The sequence below is a fragment of the Telopea speciosissima genome, chromosome 5, assembly GCF_018873765.1.
Source record: "Telopea speciosissima isolate NSW1024214 ecotype Mountain lineage chromosome 5, Tspe_v1, whole genome shotgun sequence".
Lineage (NCBI taxonomy): Eukaryota > Viridiplantae > Streptophyta > Magnoliopsida > Proteales > Proteaceae > Telopea > Telopea speciosissima.
The window spans coordinates 58,343,544-58,364,696 of NC_057920.1; the positions used below are offsets into that span (position 1 = coordinate 58,343,544).

Below are 21,153 nucleotides of genomic sequence, written 5' to 3' on the forward strand. Positions count from 1 at the left end.
GACTTAATAACAAAGAAACTATTAAAAAAATAGAAACTTAATTAATAGCAGCTTCTAATAGAATATTCCACCAACATCCAGCAGCTAATCTTCACACCAACTGTCCATATCAGCCCCCAAATCACTGTTCACGTGAACAGTAACTCAGGTTGTAATACCCGTGCCCAAAATACAAGGGTAGTTTGGACTTTTCACTTTTACTGCAGATTTTGTGCCGGCAACTGATTGAGGATCTTAAATTTTGATGCGTGATCACTTTAATTTGAGGTAAGATGATTAACTTTGTCAAGTATTTATTTTGTTGGACTTTATGCATAAGCTAGCAACTAGCTTAGTGGTTGACAATTAACCTAATTAGTGAGGTCAGAGGTTCAAGACCCCGTATGTGCATTAAGGAAATTTTATTTAAGTTATATTTTAAATCCTAGTCATAGGTGGGCCCCTCTTGATTAACAAATTTTAAATTAAAAGGGATTTACACATATGGAGGGGAAGATTCCTTATCAAGACGATATTTTGGAAGTGGAGAAAAAATAGGAAAGTATCTAAAATCGTGGGGATTGAGGGGATTTAAAAGGGACGAAATAAAGAAATAAGCAAATAAATTAGAAAAAAAAAAAAACAAATTAGGAGAGAATCCAAACCGTGGGGGCAAAGCGAGAAAAGGAGAAAATAGAGGGGTAGAGATTCCCCACGTTTGAGAGGGGAACTGCTCAGTAATTTAAAAAACAAATAAATAAATAAATATGAAAGGAAGAAGTTAGAGAAGTAAGAAGGATAGATTGAGTTAAGGTTGGAATCTAAGAGAGAGAGTGTGATTGAATTGTGATAGGAAAGAGGGAGAGATATAAGGGGACAGAGGGCTAGACGATTGGGGCTATATTCTGCCCAAATCGTGAAAGAGTGGGAGAAAAATCGTCTCACCTTAAATCGGCCAAGGAAGAGGGAAAAAAAAAAAAAAAGGGGAATCGTGAGAGAGAAAAATAAGAAGAAAAGAACAAAAAGAGGAGAGAGTTCTCAGTTTTAGAGGATTTACTTTGATGGCATTTTAAAAGAAGACAAGGAACAGACTATTGTCTTTTTGCCCATCCTCTTCCTTGGAGTTTTAGATTGCACATTCTTTGAAGATTTGAGAAGAGAGAAAGACGAGCACTTTGCTGCTGCTACTGCGACTTTGTTCCACAGATTCGTCTTGAAGAAATTATATAAAAGTGAAGAAGTTCAGCAAACTTACTCAAGTTTGAATTCAGAAAAATCAGGTTAGTGCATTCAACGTTATATTTGGATTAAGTTCCATATTATCGTGGGATCGATTTCAAAATCTGAATTAGAATAAGGATTTTACTATTGAAAGGTCAAGGTCTCAAGAGTAAGGAGGGTAGGAGTGGTCCGAGTGGAGTTGGATCTTCCAAACGAGGTATGGTGAACTACACCATGTTCCAACTAAATTTTTCAGACCATGAAACAACTTCTAACTATGGTTAAAAGATTTCGGACTACTATTTTATCCAACCCAGAAATACTTTTCACACGCAAAAATCTCATTTTCTCTCTCATCACTTCCCAAATCCGAATTTGAATGCTTTGAAATCATGATTCAAACTTATGAGACTACAAATATACTTATCAAATCATGATCAATGTGTGTATTCATCCATAGAAAATTCTTAATACAACCTTAAGCATCAAACCCTAGTCTTGATAATTGGCTATAAGCGGATAGCTAATCCCTCTTTCAACAAGAGTTGCGGACCCTCTCTTACTCTTAGTGTTGTGCAAGCCTCGGTTTGGTCCTTCTTTCGACGATCTATCTATCCTAAAAGAGGAGGAGGAGGAGCTAGCTTAACGCTAAACTAATTCATAGAGTACTTACCGATGATCAACTGGATCAGCAAATGCTTGGTCTTGGAACATGGTGTAGTTCAACATACCTCTTTTGGAAGATCCAACTCCACTCCTACCATTCTTCTTGCTTTTGAGACCTTGACCTTTCAATAGAAAAATCTTTATTCTAATTCAGATTTTGAAATTGATCTCATGACAATATGGAACTTAATCCAAATATAACGTTGAACGCACTAACCTGATTTTTCTGAATTCAAACTTGAGTAAGCTTGCTGAACTTCTTCTCTTTCATATAATTTCTTCAAGACGACTCTGTGGAACAAAGTTTTAGTAGCAGCAGCAAAGTGCTCCTCTTTCTCTCTTCTCAAATCTTCAAAGAATGTGCTATCTAAAACTCCACGAAAGAAGATGCGGCAAAATGACAATAGTCCCTTTTCTTCTTTTAAAATGCCATCAAAGTAAAACCTCTAAAACCAAGAACTCTCTCCTCTTTTTGTTCTTTTCTTCTCCTTTTTCTTCTTCCTCTTGTTTCTCTCTCACGATTCCCTTTTTTTCCTTTTTTTCTTCCTTGGCCGATTTAAGGTGAGACGATTTTCTCCCACTCTCTCACGATTTGGGCAGAATATAGCCCCAACCATCTAGCCCTCTCTCCCCATATATCTCCTCCTCTTTCCTATTACATCCCAATCACACACTCTCTCTTAGATTCCAACCTTAACTCAATCTCTCCTTCTTACTTCTCTAACTTCTTTCTTTCATATTTATTTATTTTTTAAACTGCCAAGCAGTTCTCCTCTTAAACGTGGGGAATCTCCACCCCTCTATTTTCTCTTTTTCTGGCTTTCCCCCCACGGTTTGGAGTCTCTCCCAATATGTTTTTTTTTTTTTTCTAATTTATTTGCTTATTTCCTTCTTTCCTTAATTTGTCCCTTTTAAATTCCTTCAATCCCCACAATTTTAGATACTTTCCTATTTTTTCTCAACTTCCAAAATATCACCTTGACAAGGAATCTTCCCCTCCATACATGAACATCCCTTTTAATTTAAAATTTGTTAATCAAGAGGGGCCCACCTATGACTAGGATTTAAAATATAACTTAAATAAAACTTCCTTAATGCACATACGGGGTCTTCAACCTCTGACCACACTACAAACAACAACAACAACAAACTAAGCCTTATCCCAACTTAATGGGGTCGGCTACATGGATCCAAACAAAACAAAATAGAGAAAACAAAGATATACTAAAAAGGACAAATGAAAAATGAGGAATAAATAGAAAGATGAAAGATAGTAGGAAGAAAAAGGCTACAATTAATACATAAGGATTTTAACTATTGAAAGGTCAATGGTCTCAAGAGTAAGGACATGGATCCTTGGATCCTCCAATAGGCTCTACACCGAGGTTCCAATTAAATTTTTGGGACCAAACCTAGACATAAAAGATTTCGGACTACTATTTTATCCAACCGAGAAATACTTTTCACACGCAAAAATCTCATTTTCTCTCTCATCACTTCCCAAATCCGAATTTGAATGCTTTGAAATCATGATTCAAACTTATGAGACTACAAATATACTTATCAAATCATGATCAATGTGTGCATTCATCCATAGAAAATTCTTAATACAACCTTAAGCATCAAACCCTAGTCTTGATAATTGGATATAAGCGGATAGCTAATCCCTCTTTCAACAAGAGTTGCGGACCCTCACTTACTCTTAGTGTTGTGCAAGCCTCGGTTTGGTCCTTCTTTCGACGATCTATCTATCCTAAAAGAGGAGGAGGAGGAGGAGCTAGCTTAAAGCTAAACTAATTCATAGAGTACTTACCGATGATCAACTGAATCAGCAAATGCTTGGTCTTAGAACATGGTGTAGTTCAACATACCTCTTTCGGAAGATCCAACTCCACTCCTACCCTTCTTCTTGCTTTTGAGACCTTGACCTTTCACTAGAAAAATCCTTATTCTAATTCAGATTTTGAAATCGATCTCACGACAATATGGAACTTAATCCAAATATAACGTTGAACGCACTAACCTGATTTTTCTGAATTCAAACTTGAGTAAGCTTGCTGAACTTCTTCTCTTTCATATAATTTCTCCAAGACGACTCTGTGGAACAAAGTTTTAGTAGCAGCAGCAAAGTGCTCCTCCTTCTTTTTTCTCAAATCTTCAAAGAATGTGCTATGTAAAACTCCATGAAAGAAGATGCGGCAAAATGACAATAGTCCCTTTTCTTCTTTTAAAATGCCATCAAAGTAAAACCTCTAAAACCAAGAACTCTCTCCTCTTTTGGTTCTTTTCTTCTTCTTTTTCTTCTTCTTCTTGTTTCTCTCTCACGATTCCCTTTTTTTCCTTTTTTTCTTCCTTGGCCGATTTAAGGTGAGACAATTTTCTCCCACTCTCTCACGATTTGGGCAGAATATAGCCCCAACCATCTAGCCCTCTCTCCCCATATATCTCCTCCTCTTTCCTATTACATCTCAATCACACACACTCTCTTAGATTCCAACCTTAACTCAATCTCTCATTCTTACTTCTCTAACTTCTTTCTTTCATATTTATTTATTTTTTAAACTGCCAAGCAGTTCCCCTCCTAAACGTGGGGAATCTCCACCCCTCTATTTTCTCCTTTTCTCGCTTTCCCCCCACGGTTTGGAGTCTCTCCCAATTTGTTTTTTTTTTTTTTCTAATTTATTTGCTTATTTCCTTCTTTCTTTAATTTGTCCCTTTTAAATCCCTTCAATCCCCACAATTTTAGATACTTTCCTATTTTTTCTCAACTTCCAAAATATCACCTTGACAAGGAATCTTCCCCTCCATACGTGAACATCCCTTTTAATTTAAAATTTGTTAATCAAGAGGGGCCCACCTATGACTAGGATTTAAAATATAACTTAAATAAAACTTCCTTAATGCACATACGGGTCTTCAACCTCGACCACACTACAAACAACAACAACAAACTAAGCCTTATCCCAACTTAATGGGGTCGGCTACATGGATCCAAACAAAACAAAATAGAGAAAACAAAGATATACTAAAAGGACAAATGGATAATGAGGAATAAATAGAAAGATGAAAGATAGTAGGAAGAAAAAGGCACAACCCAATATGTCGGGATAATCTCGGCTAAATGGGGTTAGCGACATGGATCCTTGCCCTCTAATAGGCTTGTCCAGAGGCCAGATTTGGGACCAAACCTAGACTATGCATGTTCTTCCTCACCACTTCTCCTATGGTAATTTTAGGTCTGCCCTAGCTCTTTTAGCCCCTTCAAACGGAATCATATCACTCCTCCTTCTTGGGCGTCCCTAGGTCTCCGTTGAATATGACCATACCACCTTAAACAACTCTCTCGGAGCTTGCCATTGATCAGGGCAACTCCCAAGTCCGCTCTTATATGTTCATTACGCACTTATCCTTCCTTGTTTTTCCACACATCCAACGTAACATCCTCATCTCAGCTACACAAAGCTTATTAATATGACACTTCTTAACTGCCCAACATTCTGCCCCATACATCATGGTCGAGCGAACAACAGTCCTATAGAACTTTCCTTTAAGTTTTAGAGGAATACGTTGGTCACACAGTACTACGGACGCACCTCTCCACTTCATCCAACCCACTTTAATTCTCTGTGTAACATCATCCTCTATGTTACCTTCTTTACTTATTATTGATCCCAGATATCTAAAAAAGTCACTTTGTGGTATCTCTCTTTCCTCAATTCGCACCATATTAGTATCCATTAAGGTGTGACTAAAATTACACATCATGCACTCCGTTTTCGTTCGATTAATCTTAAATCCTCTTGTTTCCAAAGTTGACCTCCAGAGCTCTAACTCAGTGTTAATCCCTTCTTTTGTCTAATCCACCAAAACGATATCATCAGCAAAGAGCATACACTATGGAACCTCGTCTTGAATGCTCTTAGTTCCATAATAAGTGCAAAAAGGTAAGGGATTAAGGCTAAACCCTGTTGTAATCCAATCGTAAATGGGAATTCCTTCCCTGACCTCCCACAGATCTCACTCTAGTCACCACGCCCTCATACATATCTTTAATGACATCCACATATATACTTGACACCCCCCTCTTCACTAGAACATGTTGGATTAGATCTCTAGGGACTCGGTCATAGGTTTTTTCTAGGTCGATGAAGACCATATGGAGATCCTTCTTGCTATCTCTATATCTTTCCATAAGCCTCCTCAATAAGTAGATAGCTTTAGTTATGGATTTACCTGACATAAAGCCAAACTGGTTCATCGAGATAAGAGTCTCTCTTCTCAACCAGGCTTCAATAACCTTCTCCCAAAGTTTCATTGCATGACTCATTAGCTTTATGGTTCTGTAGTTATTGCAACTTTGGATATCACCTTTATTTTTATAGACCGGGACTACAATACTTCTCCTTCATTCATCTGGCATCTTCCTTGTGGTCATAATCCCGTTAAACAGTTTGGTTAGCTAATTAGGTTTAATGTCAACCACTATGCTAGTTTCCAGCTTATGTACAAAGTCCAACAAAATAAATACTTAACAAAGTTAATCATCTTACCTCAAATTAAAGTGATCACGCATCAAAATTTAAGATCCCCAATCAGTTGTAGGCACAGAATCTACGGCAAAAGTGAAAAGTCCAAATTACCCCTATATTTTGGGCACAAGTATTACATCCTTCCCCCACCTTATAAAAATTCCGTCCTCGAAATTTACATATTTGAATCTCTAAACAATTGTAGATACTTGGACCATATATCTTCATCTTTTCTCATGAAGCCTCTTGAATATCTTGATTCGTCCAAAGAATCGTTACAAATGAAATGGTGTGGTTTCGTAGGACTTGTTCCATATGATTCAAAATTCAAATAGACATTTCCTAAAAATCTGAATCACCCTCACTGACTGCCCATCCGTCTGTGGGTGAAATGTTATATGCAGCTCTCCCTCACCTCTTTGTGTTTTTTTTTTTTTTTTTTTTTTTTATTTTAAAACTCTAAAGTTATACTGCCAACTTTATATATACTGGCAAAATCCTTCTCCTATTACATCTCCTTATCTTTTTCCTTCTTAAAATTCTTCTCATCCAATGCTCTTTATGGCTGACCGAAACTCCATCTCCTTATTGGCCAAAATATATCAAAACCTAATGGAATTTCCTAATAACTCGGCATATGCTAACACAACCTTGCTGGAAGAAACTATTACCAATAAGCTTTACCGACAAGACATTATGTCCAAAATCCTAACCTATTTACTAAATCAGAATTCCAAAATTCAACTTTGATCAGACTAAATCTGCCCGAATTAAATAATATCCAACATGGTCTACTTTAATATACCAGAAATTAACTTGGTTCACAACGATTTAACCTGTATCCATCTTGAACCACGCAAGCTCGAACCATTCAAATTCTTGTGTGTACCATACACAGTCATGTATCACATAATCTCGCATACATGCACCTCACATTATAAGTTAAATCGTTTTTTTTTTTCACCTTAAAATGTACTACCAATAAGGTTTCCAAAAATTTTCAAGGTATTACATCCTCCCCTCCTTAAAAAATTTCGTCCTCGAAATTATACGTACCTCAATCTTGGGGGAACCCATAAATCTAAGGCTTGACTTTCTCTTCTTACCAAACATCGTTATTCTCACTCCACAGCTCAAGTTCACAACAAAATGCTAAAGAGTTTCATCCTAGTTATTTCAGTACAAACCTAAGTGTAATGTCTCTAAGTTCTCAGAATCCTATGCCACCAGTTTCTCGTTCATACTCTACTCTAAAACTCCTCTCTGGGCTGGGGCTGCCTTAGGTGATGTTCCATCGAACCAACAAAAACTTTCCACATCATCAAACCAGGCTGCTTCTTACAGAAATCGAATCCACAACCTTGTTGGGCTGGTTTTGGGGCTTGTTTCTTGCGGGTACATATGGACTTGTGATCAACATCAAGGTGTCATTGTAGCTTGCTCAAGTAGCTATGAAATCCCTTCTCAGCAAGCTAACTTGACCCTTAGACTCACGTTAACTCTTTAAACAGCATACCGAGACATATATATCCCTTATTACTCAAATGACTCACTGAAAACCAGTTCCAACTACTTCTAATCATTTAAGGCTTGCCAAAAAATGAAGTAAAACTCCCCCCTGACAGGTAAGCAGCCTAATATTTTTAGCCTAAAATGGAGATGGCTCCCATGGCAATGACCAGGAAACAAATAGGTAACAAGGCAAAAACAGCCAAAAGTTAATTGTTGTAATGACCTTTTATTTTCTACAAAATCTCCTCATTACCTTAGAAGATAATAATTACAAATTGCATCCTAAGGATCAACAATGATTCATCTTCCCAAAAGTTGATGCACATCTAATCTGAATTCACAAAACATTGCATTGACAGTTAATATTTCTATCAGTAACCAACCTCAGAATCTAATATAACTGAAAAACCAATCAAGAGAGAGAGGACTTGCGGTGGCATCCGATGCTGTAGGTTTTTAAGACTTGCTTAAGATTTCTTGGTGGCTGCTTTGGCTTGTCACAAGTGGCTGAAAGTTCTATTTTTCACATCTTGTTAATGGTTTTTCATAAAGTTGAAATATTGGTCTTGCTCTATGATCCATGTAAAAAGAGATTGGCTAAAGTTTTTATCGTGCCGGTTGCTGACCTGACGCACCAACTATCCCCCTTTATCTGGGCTTATGACCAGCAGCAAAACACTGATCTGTGGTTTATCTTGGTTAACCAAGCACAAGGGAAATGATAGATGAATGGAGGAGAGCAGTGTGGTTCCGATTTATAAAAGTAAAGGTGATATACAGACCTGCAAATCTGCAATAAATATAGAGGAATAAAACTAATGAATCATACTATGAAACTGGGAGAGAGTTATTGAAACTAGCCAAAACCCAATTTGGTTTCATTCTAGGAGGATCCATGACAAAAGCTATTTACTTAGGAGACTCATAGAAAGATTTAGAGATTGCAAGAAGTATCTCCATATGGTCTTTATTGACCTAGAAAAAGCTTATGATAAGTCCCAAGAGAGTTAATTTGGCAAGTAGTAGAGAAGAGAAGTGTTTCAACCAAATATGTGGACATAGTTAAAGATATGTATAATAGTACAGTTACGTAAGATCTATGGGGGTTCAAGGAAGTGAATTCCCAATTACAATTGAATTAGATCAAAGATTAGCTTTAAGCCCTTAGTTGCTTGTGCTTATCATAGACGATTTAACCAGAGACATTCAAGATCAGGTCCTTCGAGTATGCTTTTTGTTGATGATATTGTTTTAGTGGATGAAACAAAAGTAGGGATTAATGTCAAATTGGAATTATGGAGTTCAATCTTGGGATCAAAAGGTTCTAAGATAAGTAGAACAAAAACAGAGTATATGGGTGTGTAACTTTAGTTAAACTAGGACACATAATGAGGTGGTGAATACTGATTAAACAAAGATTCCACAAAGTGATTATTTTATGGAGATACTTCTTGCAATCTCTAAATCTTTACACCACCGCCTATGAGATGGTGTAACCTTTTTTTTTTCTTTTTTTTTCTTTTTTTGGCTCTGTTCTCACAGCCCAGTTCATTCCGCAGGAACACAAACCGGTATTGCCAAATGTATTTCTGCTGTTCTTGCCTTCCTGCGGGACAGAAGAAAGCCGGAAACATTCTGTCAGAGCATTACCAAAGTTGGGTTGGACCTGAGTGAACAAGGTTTTGTAACGCGCTCATACAGAAGTCTTCCCACTCGAGGTAAGATACTGATGTTGACATCCCTTTCTAAAATTGAGAAATGTATCACAATGGGAATTAGTACTACTAATTTACAGAAATGCATCAATGTCTCACCATAAATTTACAATACAATCAATCATCATTGCTTGTTTCGATCAGTAATTAAACAGCTTATCATAGTTTCCATCGGGATATTTCCAAACCTCTCCCAACAAATACGATAATTAACAGCAGAGCGCGAAACCCTCAAAAGTAAGAAACCGAAAAGAGAGAGCGACTATTTAAATGAATAGAAAAAATTGAAATATAAGTAGGAATAGAAGGATGGGAGAAAGAGAGAAACGAACCCGAGACCAACAGACCATCATCATAATGAAAGGATTACTTTTTTGGGGTTTTTCTTCTGTTCATTTCTTTCGCCATTAAAGAAGCATTGGGGAGATGGAAATCCTTACAGGCCTTGCTGATCTTCTGTGGCTTGATAGAGGCCATCGTCGCGGTACATACGACACCTAGATCCGACTACTGAAGTGATTGTTGAGGATCACCACGCCTTTTCGCCAGAAACACAGCTCGTCTCTGAGCTCGCTTCCGAGCAGCGTCCATCAGATCATGAACTTTCCTCTCCGACCGTCTCGCCTCGTGCCACATCTCTTATTCTCACCGTACTCCCGCGTACAAAATTTATTTCGATTGTTGCAGATGAAACCTTATACTATAATAATTTCGAATCTTCTGACGAGAATTGCAGACCATCAAATCTCCGGTGATGAAGCTTGGAAGCTCAAATTTGCCCTGTGGGGTTGGGTACCATTGTACCAAACTAAAGGTAAAAGAAAATTTAGGATCAAAACTGGAAATCGGAACCGATCTGGACCGACAAGAACTGAAATCGGACCACCCAATAGTTTATTGGGACGGATCTGATCCTAGTGTTATACTATTGGTCCGGGCTGGTTCTGATCCGGGTCTCCCAACAATTCCAAAATCGATAGCCCATTAAGGACCCAATAGTACCGGAACCATTAGAACCGAATGATATGTGATCAAATTGAATTAGAAATTAGAAATGTGAAACCCTAATCTATTAATAGCATTACACTACTTGGGACTTTTAAGTGATGTTCTTTAACTCATCTGTATATGAGTTGAGTTTGAAATGTATTACGTCAAGAAATCGTCGGGTGGTCCTTCGGGTGCCGCAACCTGCAAAAGGACGTCAGGGACAAGGTAGAACCGGTGTGGTTCCGGCCTAGGACTCTCCGATGCCTAAGTTAGATCTCTCTCAACAACAAATGAATCACTAGAATTCAATATGGGTTCATGGGGGGGAGAATACCTAAGTATTTATAACGAAGTATGGCGATGTGGAGAGTCCAAGTAGTTAGTGATAGGCCTCCTTGGTAGTAGAATCCATCACGTAGTAGATCATCTCCTCTTTGGAGGTTCAGTCTGGATAAGGAAGGTGTTCCCTCGCAGATAGACATGCGTGCTCTTCAAGTATTGGATAAGATCCACGAGAGTCGTGCACGAGCAAGGTGCATCTCCTTTGGGATAAGATCCCTTTGCCAGTAGGATGATGTAAATCCGGGTGGTGATGTCATTGCCAACTTGTGTAGTGACCTTGGTGGCTTGGTCCTTGAGTGACCTATTGGGTCTCTTCCTCTTAAGTCTGGCGGATGAGTCTTGATGTAGCCGAGTCTGGGTCGTCTTCTCTTCATGCCATGCCACGTGGTAGATCGAGGTTGGCCCCCCGAGTATTTATGGTTTATCAAAATGGAAATTTTGAACTCTTAAAACTGTCTCCTTATTTATATATGCATTGATGTCTTTATTTTTTGGCTCTACAAGACTATACCTATGCATGATGAAGCTCCCGTTTTCCTAGAGAAACTCTCATTGTCCTTGTTTTGGGCCCAATAATGTTTGGAACCAGACCACCCATTAGTTAACGGTCCTGGGTCTCAAATTTGGATCCGGTAAACTTATTGGTCTGGTTATGGTCTTAACACCTTAGAGCCGGAACTGCTAAGGATCTAGACCGATAGCCCAAAACCGGACCAATTGACACCCCTATCTAAATCTATTTATTTTATAATTAATTTTTTATATTGTATATCTAAGAAATAATCCCAAACAAAAATATTAATAGCACGTCTAATTATTTAAACTCTAAAGGTTCTATCTCCGGCTATCTTATGCCCTTCTTTTTATTTTTGACTGCGAAGTTGTGTGGCACCTACAAACACAAGAAGGGTGAAATGACTACCCCACCCTCTGTGAAATGAAAATCCATTCTTAGTGGATGCCCGGCCCCATGCGCTCTCACTGACCACAAACTTCATTAATTTAAGTTTTACTTATGCCTCTCTCTCTCTCTCTCTCTCTCTCTCTCTCTCTCTCTCTTTATTAATCTAGTTACAAACATTATTGGTGTTTGTAATAATTAATTGATGAAATTTTATTGCTGATTTAAGTTTTAGTTGGTGTCTAATAAATCCCATAGTTTTGAGTTTTGGGTTTGGTATATGCATTCTTGAGACAACAAAATTGTTGTAGTTATTTTTGTTTAGTGTAGTTCTTCTGGTTTGAGCTACCTTGTATTAAATTTTATTTTATTTTTTTGTCATTTTTTCTTGTCATGTGTAATGAACTATACTATATACTGTCTTAGCTGAATCTATCGTAGTTGATGTATTATCTACTAAGCAACCCCTTGTCACTGCGTAGATCGTTGAGGACTCAATAAGATTAAATAGCATGCAACAAACATAAAATGCAATGACTATCAAAGCTTGACTAAATAAAATTTCTCGATGGAATGAATACTCTATTGAAGGATGAGAAGTTTTCCATTCAAATACTGTCCTGGAGGAACCAAAATTCTTTGTAGGAGGATGAGAGCAAATTAAATTGTGATTAAAGAAGTTTTTTTGGGATGAAATCCGTGAAGTTCTGTGAAGTTAGTAAATGTTTAGAAACGTATTTATCTTGGGAACTCATCCTTGTAGTTTGCATTTATTTTTACTACAAGACACAAGCAACCAACTTTGTGTTCGATTTGTACAAATCATTTTGTTGTAAGTTTGTAGTCTAGGTTTATCTTAATATTCAACTGAAAATAAATTAGTGCTAGGTTTTTTTATCAACTGAAGTTTGGTGAAGTTAATAAACCTATTGCAATCAAGGAAATAAACTCACATGGCTCCTTGAAAAGGTCACGTGCTAATTTGGTAAAGCATAGCGAGGTGGTTTAGTTACCAAAAAAAAAGAAGAGATTAAGGAAGTGAAGAAATCAGGTCATGGAGTTGTGTTTGAAACATATATTATTTACCATCTACGGACTTCAATTAAAAAACAAGCATTATTTTAACGAATCTAAATTCTAAGTAGGGCATGTTATGTTTAATATGTTATCTTTAGGGCTATGGCATGTGGGTGGATTCAATCTAAGCACTTATAACTGAACTTGATTTGATACAAACCTATGATAGCCAAATTCAATAAATGAGTTATTGGATATGAAGTTATTAGTTTTGACCTTAGATTCAGACAGGACTCTTATATTTCTAATGAATACAAACTGATATGAATATATAGACATTCTTCATCTATTCATTCACCTTATGTCCAAAGCTAAAAGTTACGGTTTATTGGTTTATTGGACCAATCAATAAACGATCTAGATGATACCCATTACAACTTATATAGGAAACTAATCCAAATGGTCTTGAGAACCATAAATGAGGGCAAAATGGCAGTTATCTTTGAACTGACTTTAATTTGAATCCAAATGATTTTGATTCATGGCCTAATTACCTTAATTTTGGATTTAGCATCGAATATGTTGACAATAAATCAACAATGCAAGGGGCAAATAAATCAACAAATGTTCACATTCATTGGCTACTTAATTGTAACATCTCTGTGGATGTTTATATCTAACTTTAAACTCACTTTCTGTTTGTTAACTCCTTTTGGGTTATGATCTTTTTCCTTTGGATACAATATTTGATTCATTTAATTTGATTTGTACAAGTGATATGATTAGTGAAAGCTAGTTGTATGGGCTAAGTTTTTTTGGGTAAAGACTTAAAGGTAATACAATCAATAAGAATGATAAGTTCAAAGTGGTAGAATTCCTTTTTTCTCCAACTAATAGAAGTAGACTTACCCTTATACTATGAATGAACTCTTTTTGTTTTAATGTGATTTCTCTTTGATTCTTCTGCAAGACCTCGATGCTCAATGTGCATCTTGTTATTAAGGCATATTCAGTATGCGAAGGGGCTCTACAGATGTTTTACAAAATGATTCTTGTTTGAGTAGGTATGCTTTTTTTTTCTTTAATTATATGATATATGATTGCACGCCTACTTTATACTGAAGATTAATAAATGCATTCTTGCATTTAAGTACATTGTTTCAAGTTTAAAGGTGCATTGCATTGGAATTAGAAGATAAACAAGTAGATATAGGGGATCCAAGGAAAACTGACTTCATAGGGTGTCTTCCAAAAAAAAATCTGAAGAGAAACAACAAAAGGGAGTTCTCCATCCACAAATGCAGAAAAAAACTGAGTTAAGTTGTTCCAAGACTGATGGTACATGCACTGAAATTAGAGAATAAACAAGTCTTCAAGTAGGAAAACCAAAAAAAAAACTTGTTAAGTTGCATTCTTAAAAAAAAAGTGCATATTCAACACCAAAAAATAGGGAGTATCTCTGCCCACACCTGTAAAGTAGCATAAAAAACGATAGTATTAGTAGATCTTTATAAAATCCAATTAAGTACAAAATTAGTAAAAAACACAAAACTAAGTATGCATTGCATTCCTTAAGAGATAAAGATATCTTATCATCAAACATATCCAATCAAGATGTAAGGTCTTCAATGACCCTTATCACAACCCTTAACAAGTCTGTAATAGAGTGTATGAGACAGTAAAGATAATCGTGAAACATCCATGCAGGCTCATTCATTGTTGGCCAAGGGTTGACATCGCTACCTGCTGCTAGAAGGTCTACAACAACCTTATGTATTGCACGGTAAAAGTCAGCATAAGAAAATAAACTAGTCTTGACATCTTCATAAACTATCTTGATTTCTTGGGTGATATCTTGACTATGGGTCAAATTGCTAGGAGGTCGTGTGGGATGATTTCGTCCGGGATAGGAATAGGCATACTAAGAAGGTCATATGTTTCTCTCTTTTGTGGTTGAAGCACACAGGTGGAGGATGGTGTAATTGGTTGAGTATCATCAACCAATCTCCACCCGTTGCTTCTTCTTGCCCTTGACAATGGTGGGACTTGAAGAACTAGCTCTCTTTTTCATTGCTCTCCTATCTCATAAAAAAGTAGATACTTAATCAAAATCGTATTCACCAAAAAAACAAAAAAAAACAAAAAATAAAAATAAAAATAAATAAATATTGTATGTCTCCCTTCAAAGAATTCCCTCCAAATTAACCTTTTAGGCAATATTCATCTGTTTCATTGGAAAAGATATTCAAGTCACGACAACATATCAATTTCAATGAAGAAAAAGAAGCATACAAACATGATATTCCCAATTAGTTCCAATGGGTAGGCTCTCCTTGTTGTCCTCCTCTCAAATCCGATTCATCTATTAATTGGTTCCACATTGCTCGGACATATTTATGATTTTCTAATTTTCATGTGATTATTTTGTTAGTTACTATTTGATAAGGATGGAAGCTCAATAGAAAAATCTATATCCAAATTAGTTGTTCCGTTACTATCTCTGTTAGCTAGTATGGTATGAAGGTGTTGGGCTCATGTCAACTATAGAATTTCTTTACTTTATTGAATACCTAAAAAAGAAACATGAACTCTAACAATCTTTTTGAAGATACATGTAATCACTCAATTACATAAAATATTGTGGTCTTAATTTGAATTCATAATCATGTGCAAGACTGGGAAGCAAGGGATTAAGTATTTAAAATAACTAAATGTTGCAAATGTCCACACTGCTTTGTTGAAAAATAGCTAAAATCGTATCATGAAGGCTTCTCTTACTCTCATTCGCAAGAAGGCAAAACTTAATGTTTAATTTAATTTGTTCAACCTAATATACTATTATCTCCACAAACCTTTCATCTTTTAACTTGTGGAGTCACATGTAACAGATTATTGACTGTGGTTTTTTTTTTTTTGCAGTTTATGTCAATTATATTATGACATGTTATTTCAAATTAATTGTTGTCTAGGGATAAGTGATGTGTTGTAATGAAAAATTATATTTGAAGAACTATTGCAGATAGAATGTAAAGAAAATTTTAATGTACTTTAGTCTTGTTCACTCTCTTTCCATATCTGATAGTCAATGACTAATAATTAATAATGCTTTTGAGATGTCAGAGTCCATAATATGTTAGTTTAAATATCATGCATGCTTACCAATAGACCCTTAGTTTAAATAACTTGCAATCCTTTAGAGACTATCTCATTAAACTTATAGTTTATTATTTACAATGCTTTAGAGATGTGATTGTTAATTTTATTTTTTTTTTTGGGTAGAAAGAGGGCTATTCATTCATGCGCACCCAACGCCAGAAAAACACGAAACATAAACTGGATAGATAGCATGACAAGCACAAGGACCCTGTACACAGTACCCGGGACCAAGGAGTGGAAATCAACCCGGTCACACATGCTATTGATCGGATCATCCAAACTAGGGGATGGGTAACAACCACTTCCCTAGGAAATTTGCTATTAACATAGCTTACATAATAAAGCGCATGCACTGACGTGCCATATAGATAGACTCCATCTTTTATAACACATGCTAGACAAAACACTGGAATCTTGGTTACCCATAGCAGACAGACAGCTGGCACAAAGGTAGGAAGCCAGTAAGGGTCACAGGTAGCATGCGGTAGGTTCGTGATGGGCCTTGCAATGGTTCCAGGGTGAAAATCTTCACCTTCGTCAGCGACGGTGACGGCAGCGCCGTAGTCGGTAGAACCTGCATCATCACAGTGATGGCTGACGGCATCAACAATGGGCATGAGTCCCTGTTGTTGGATGACCTGCTCCTTCTGCGTCAGAAGATCAGCGGCGTTGGAAACTCAAAACGCAGCGATGAGATCATTGGTCGAAGACTTTGAGATCTCACAGAGCGGCAGCGACGACAAACCATCTGCGATAAACAATAAGCATCTCGTCCCACAGCGGGGCTTGAGTCTGATCAGTCCCATATGATTCCGGCTCGGTAAGCATCGAATCGGCTGCAGCACCAGCATCAGAGTAGCCGTCGGCAACACAATCTTTGTTACCGAGGCCTGTTCATCTTTGAGGCGGAGGTGAAGGCAAGGCGTCCAAGGATTTGAAATGCTGCCCAGTAGAACCTGAATGAAGACCAAACCGAACCAAAGATCAGAATGTGTAGCAACAACATCAAGGATCTCAATGCGCACAAGGATCTGAATGCACAGCAGCAACATTAGATTAGCCACTTGGAATGATCGGAGAATAAGAGAGGTAGATGAGGGTGCGTTGGTATTGAGGCGGAGAATGACGCCGATGGAGATGCAGATCTCTACGGCATCTGCAACGACAAAATCCCCGCTAGTGCTGATTCCGTTCCCCCTACCTGTGAAGTCTCCATCACCTCACACCAAGGGAAAACTGCCAAAAACCGACATAAGAGCCAATAACGAACACAGAGCTGAAATGAAGCGAGAAGGAGAAGGAAACCGAGATCTGGTTAAAGAAGGGGAAGAAAAGGAAAGGGAAGAGAAAGGGAAAGAGGGGAAAATAGGAAAAGGGAAACACGCCACTAGGGGCGGAGAATATCACGCCACTGTGGCGGAGAAGATCACACCACAAAGGGCGGAAAGGCTACATCGTGAAACGGCGAGCATGCGAACGTCGATGGTTGCTCAAGAAGAGTGACCTCTGCAAGTAAATGTGGCATTTGATTTTCGTCAGAAGAGGAGAGGTTTCCTTCAACCCCAGATTTGCACGCTTTGAATCCTGTAGCGCTTGCTTATTAGATGTGATTGTTAATAATCTCTTAGCTTTCAATAACATGCATGCTTACCAAGTGTATGGATATAACATCAATAGTATATGATAAAAGAAAACAACCATTAAAAAGGAAAGTGATAAAACAAAGTAGAAAAAACTTCTGTAAAGATTAACCAACAGTAAACAAAAATAACTTGACATGGCTTAAAAAAGGGTTTGAAAATGCAAAAGATCCCAAAGACATGCATATATAGGAGCAACTCAATTTTACATACATTGATGGATTGAATGCAAATAAATGAGGGTAACTCTATGAAACCAGCTTTCTATACAAAATATATCTTCATGCATTAAAGGTTGGCCATGAGGAAATATGTTATCAACCAACTATGGGTATGTATTAAAATATGACTCGTTTACTATGAAATGAGGAAAGTGGTCTTCAAATGAAGAAAAGAAAAAACTTTGGAGGATTAATACTTTTTTGTCGTACCTTTGCACAACCTCTCCACACTCCAAAAAACTCTCTCTTACTAATGAAATGTTGCAGAACTTGGTTTGGAAGATATTACACTGCTTCTAACCATGTGAAAGATTAAATTCTTTCAAGAATTGAAGCAATGGATTGAGCACTTGCAAAGAAATTCATTCAGGAAAGAGAAGTTTGAAGGTTGGGACTTGAAAACAATGGGTGAAAATCTTGAAGAGGTCCATGCCATTGTAATAGTTGTGATCCTTTCTCAAATTTATTGATTATGTATTTGACATCTACAGATTCTATCTTTTCACCAATACTACTATAATACGGCAAAAGTTCTATAGAACATTAGATTACTGTTGTTGACATCCTGATTTTGTGCTTGAACATTTAATGCTTAGCACTTGTTTGGCTAGGTTTCCTAGAATACCTGTTGTTACAGCAAAAATCTATAGAATATTGGATTATTGTTGTTGATATCCTGATTTTGTGTTTGGATATTTAATGTATTGCAATTGTTTGGTTAGGCTTCCTAAAATACTTGTTACAACAAAAATTTATAGAATATTGGATTACTGTTGCTGATATCCTGATTTTATGTATTGATATTTAATGCGTAGCAGTTGTGAATAACATTAAAAATAGTTTAGTACCTAAATGCATTTTATAGATTGTAGAATTTTGATACAAGAAATTGTTCTTGTGACGTAATAGAAAATGATAATACCTAATACATCTGCCTTAAAAAATAATTAATAATACATGTTTCTTATGGATGCAGTCAGTGATATGATTAATTAATGTTGAATTTTTTATTATATGAATATAGTCAATTCAAATTTAGGAAACATTTTATTTGGGTGATTAAGAATGATTTTTCACATATATTTAAAGTTTAAACCAAAGGGGAAGTAGTTTTATATTCTTTATCCCTTAAACTAATTATGATGAGAAGTTTTTGAAGGAGTTTGACCATGTGTGAGAATCAAACAATCAAGTTTTGAAGTTACCAGGTAAAATGCAGAGCTCTTGGTTCAGATGTTCTTATAAGGTATCTCTGAGTGCTTAATCAAATATACTTTTCAGCACTTGTAATGCTCAATGTTGATCCTTACAATCTAGACAAGTGTTTCTTCTACTGTGGAGTCACTTTGGTGGTTGATTTGTTGCCTTAGGTTTACGGACATAACAACCCTTTATGAACTATACTTCAGAATACTGATTGTTACGGTAAAATTCTATACAATATTGGATTACTATTGCTGATATCCTGATTTTGTGTTTGGACATTTAATGTGTAGTTGTTTTGCCTAGGTTTCGTATTATTGCTTTTACAATACTAGTAATATAATACTCAACACGAATTTCTATAAAGCTTTGATGTAGTATTAATGATATCTCCATTTTGAGCTAAGATATTTAATGCCTAGATTGTGTATAGAGGAAGATATGCAAGTAGTCAAATTCTACTTTACTTTTCAATAGTAGTAGAAAGTAAGCATTTTTTTTTCGCATTTCAACATCCCCTTTTTTTCTTCATCAATGTTTGTTGTCTGCTGAAATATACTAACCAGCAAGTTTCTCAGCCCCTAGTTTGTCAGGAAAATAGCTTAGATCTAAGCATGTGTTGCAGTCAATCGATTTGTTAACTCTTAGTCTAGGATGTAGGTTTGGTTGATCGCATCATTCTGTCATTTGTACTGTTAATAGCACCACTAATTTTTACTATTTGATGATTAATAAACAAAATTCTATCAAGAAGATGGTGAAATTGGAGAATGAATACATTAGTACAAAGATTAATATTTATTCTTTTTAAATCAACAAGTATATAGTCTGCATCAACAGATTTTCTTCATAAATAATATACAATCACCAATGATATTTGGTCTGCATCAACAAATTTCTTGTCTTTTGGGTAGACAAAAAAGATTAAATTGGTGGACCCAACTTTCACCTCCCGTATAATTAGTGTTCACCTTACTGCAAAATGTTGGAATTTAAGTGCTGCCATCCTCCCGATGACAAGTATAGAATATACTAATGTCCATTCTTGCTTATCTGGACAAAGGTACTAGGAAAGGATTCTAATGCCGAATTTCTTTTCTGAACCTTTACTTGATGTCAGGAAGAAGTGTGGCTCCAAATATTTTTTAATTGTGGCTCAAGAATAATTTTGAACCTGTTCCACATTACAGAGTGAACTTACGAGGATAAAAATAAATGATTTTGAAAAACCTTAACTATGGTTGAATAATGGATGATTCACCGATAAATAATTTAGTGTAGATGCCCATGTATTTACTACAAGAAATATGTCATGTTTAGCATAAAATATGAATAGAACTATAGAGAATGTTTCAATCGAATTAATAAATGTATAAGACAGAGAAAAAAGAATCAAATATGATAACATTAAGAAATCAGTCAAAATGTTGACATTCATCATTTTGTCAACTTTTACAAGGAATAGACTTCATCTACATGCATCGTAAGTGTCATACAGACAACCACCCTAAACCTTCAATAAAGAAAATCACATGCCATGGAGAGGCTATACTATCAAGTCATTAGATGGAAGGGTTAGCTTTTCCTTCCTCCACGAAATCAACCGTATCATCATGACGGTCTTAACATCACAACCTCAAGCACAACCACATCCTTATCATGCTTAATGGTTTTTTTTTCCTTCCATTAAACATGATCTTTGTGTTATATGAAACACGGAATTCATTTCTGAAACAACGAAATCATTTGGTGTTCTCCACAATGGTAGCATGCACAAGAAAGTTGTGTTCTTCTCCAATCGCTTTCGCCAGAACAATGATTGAGCTGCCGGATGAGCCATCCAATCGAATGACACGTGCTAATCCACTATCAATGTATTTTTCAGACAATTTATAGCAGGGCTCGAGAGATGATTTCTCATCAATGGGGGATGAGTTGTGCCTCTTGCTTTTTACGTTGATGGTTAAACGTTTACGTTTTTGTGGAATAACATCCATTAAAGAAATATAGGTAGTGAAAAATGATAATAAGGTGGGTGGAGTAATCTAGAAATGACTAAAT

General features: G+C 36.5%; 1 pseudogene; it reads right to left on the reverse strand.

Annotated features, from left to right (window-relative positions):
- The window catches only part of LOC122661932, a 42,438-nt pseudogene extending 32,040 nt beyond the window's left edge, over nucleotides 1–10,398 (reverse strand).
- Nucleotides 10,399–21,153: the final 10,755 nt, after the last annotated feature.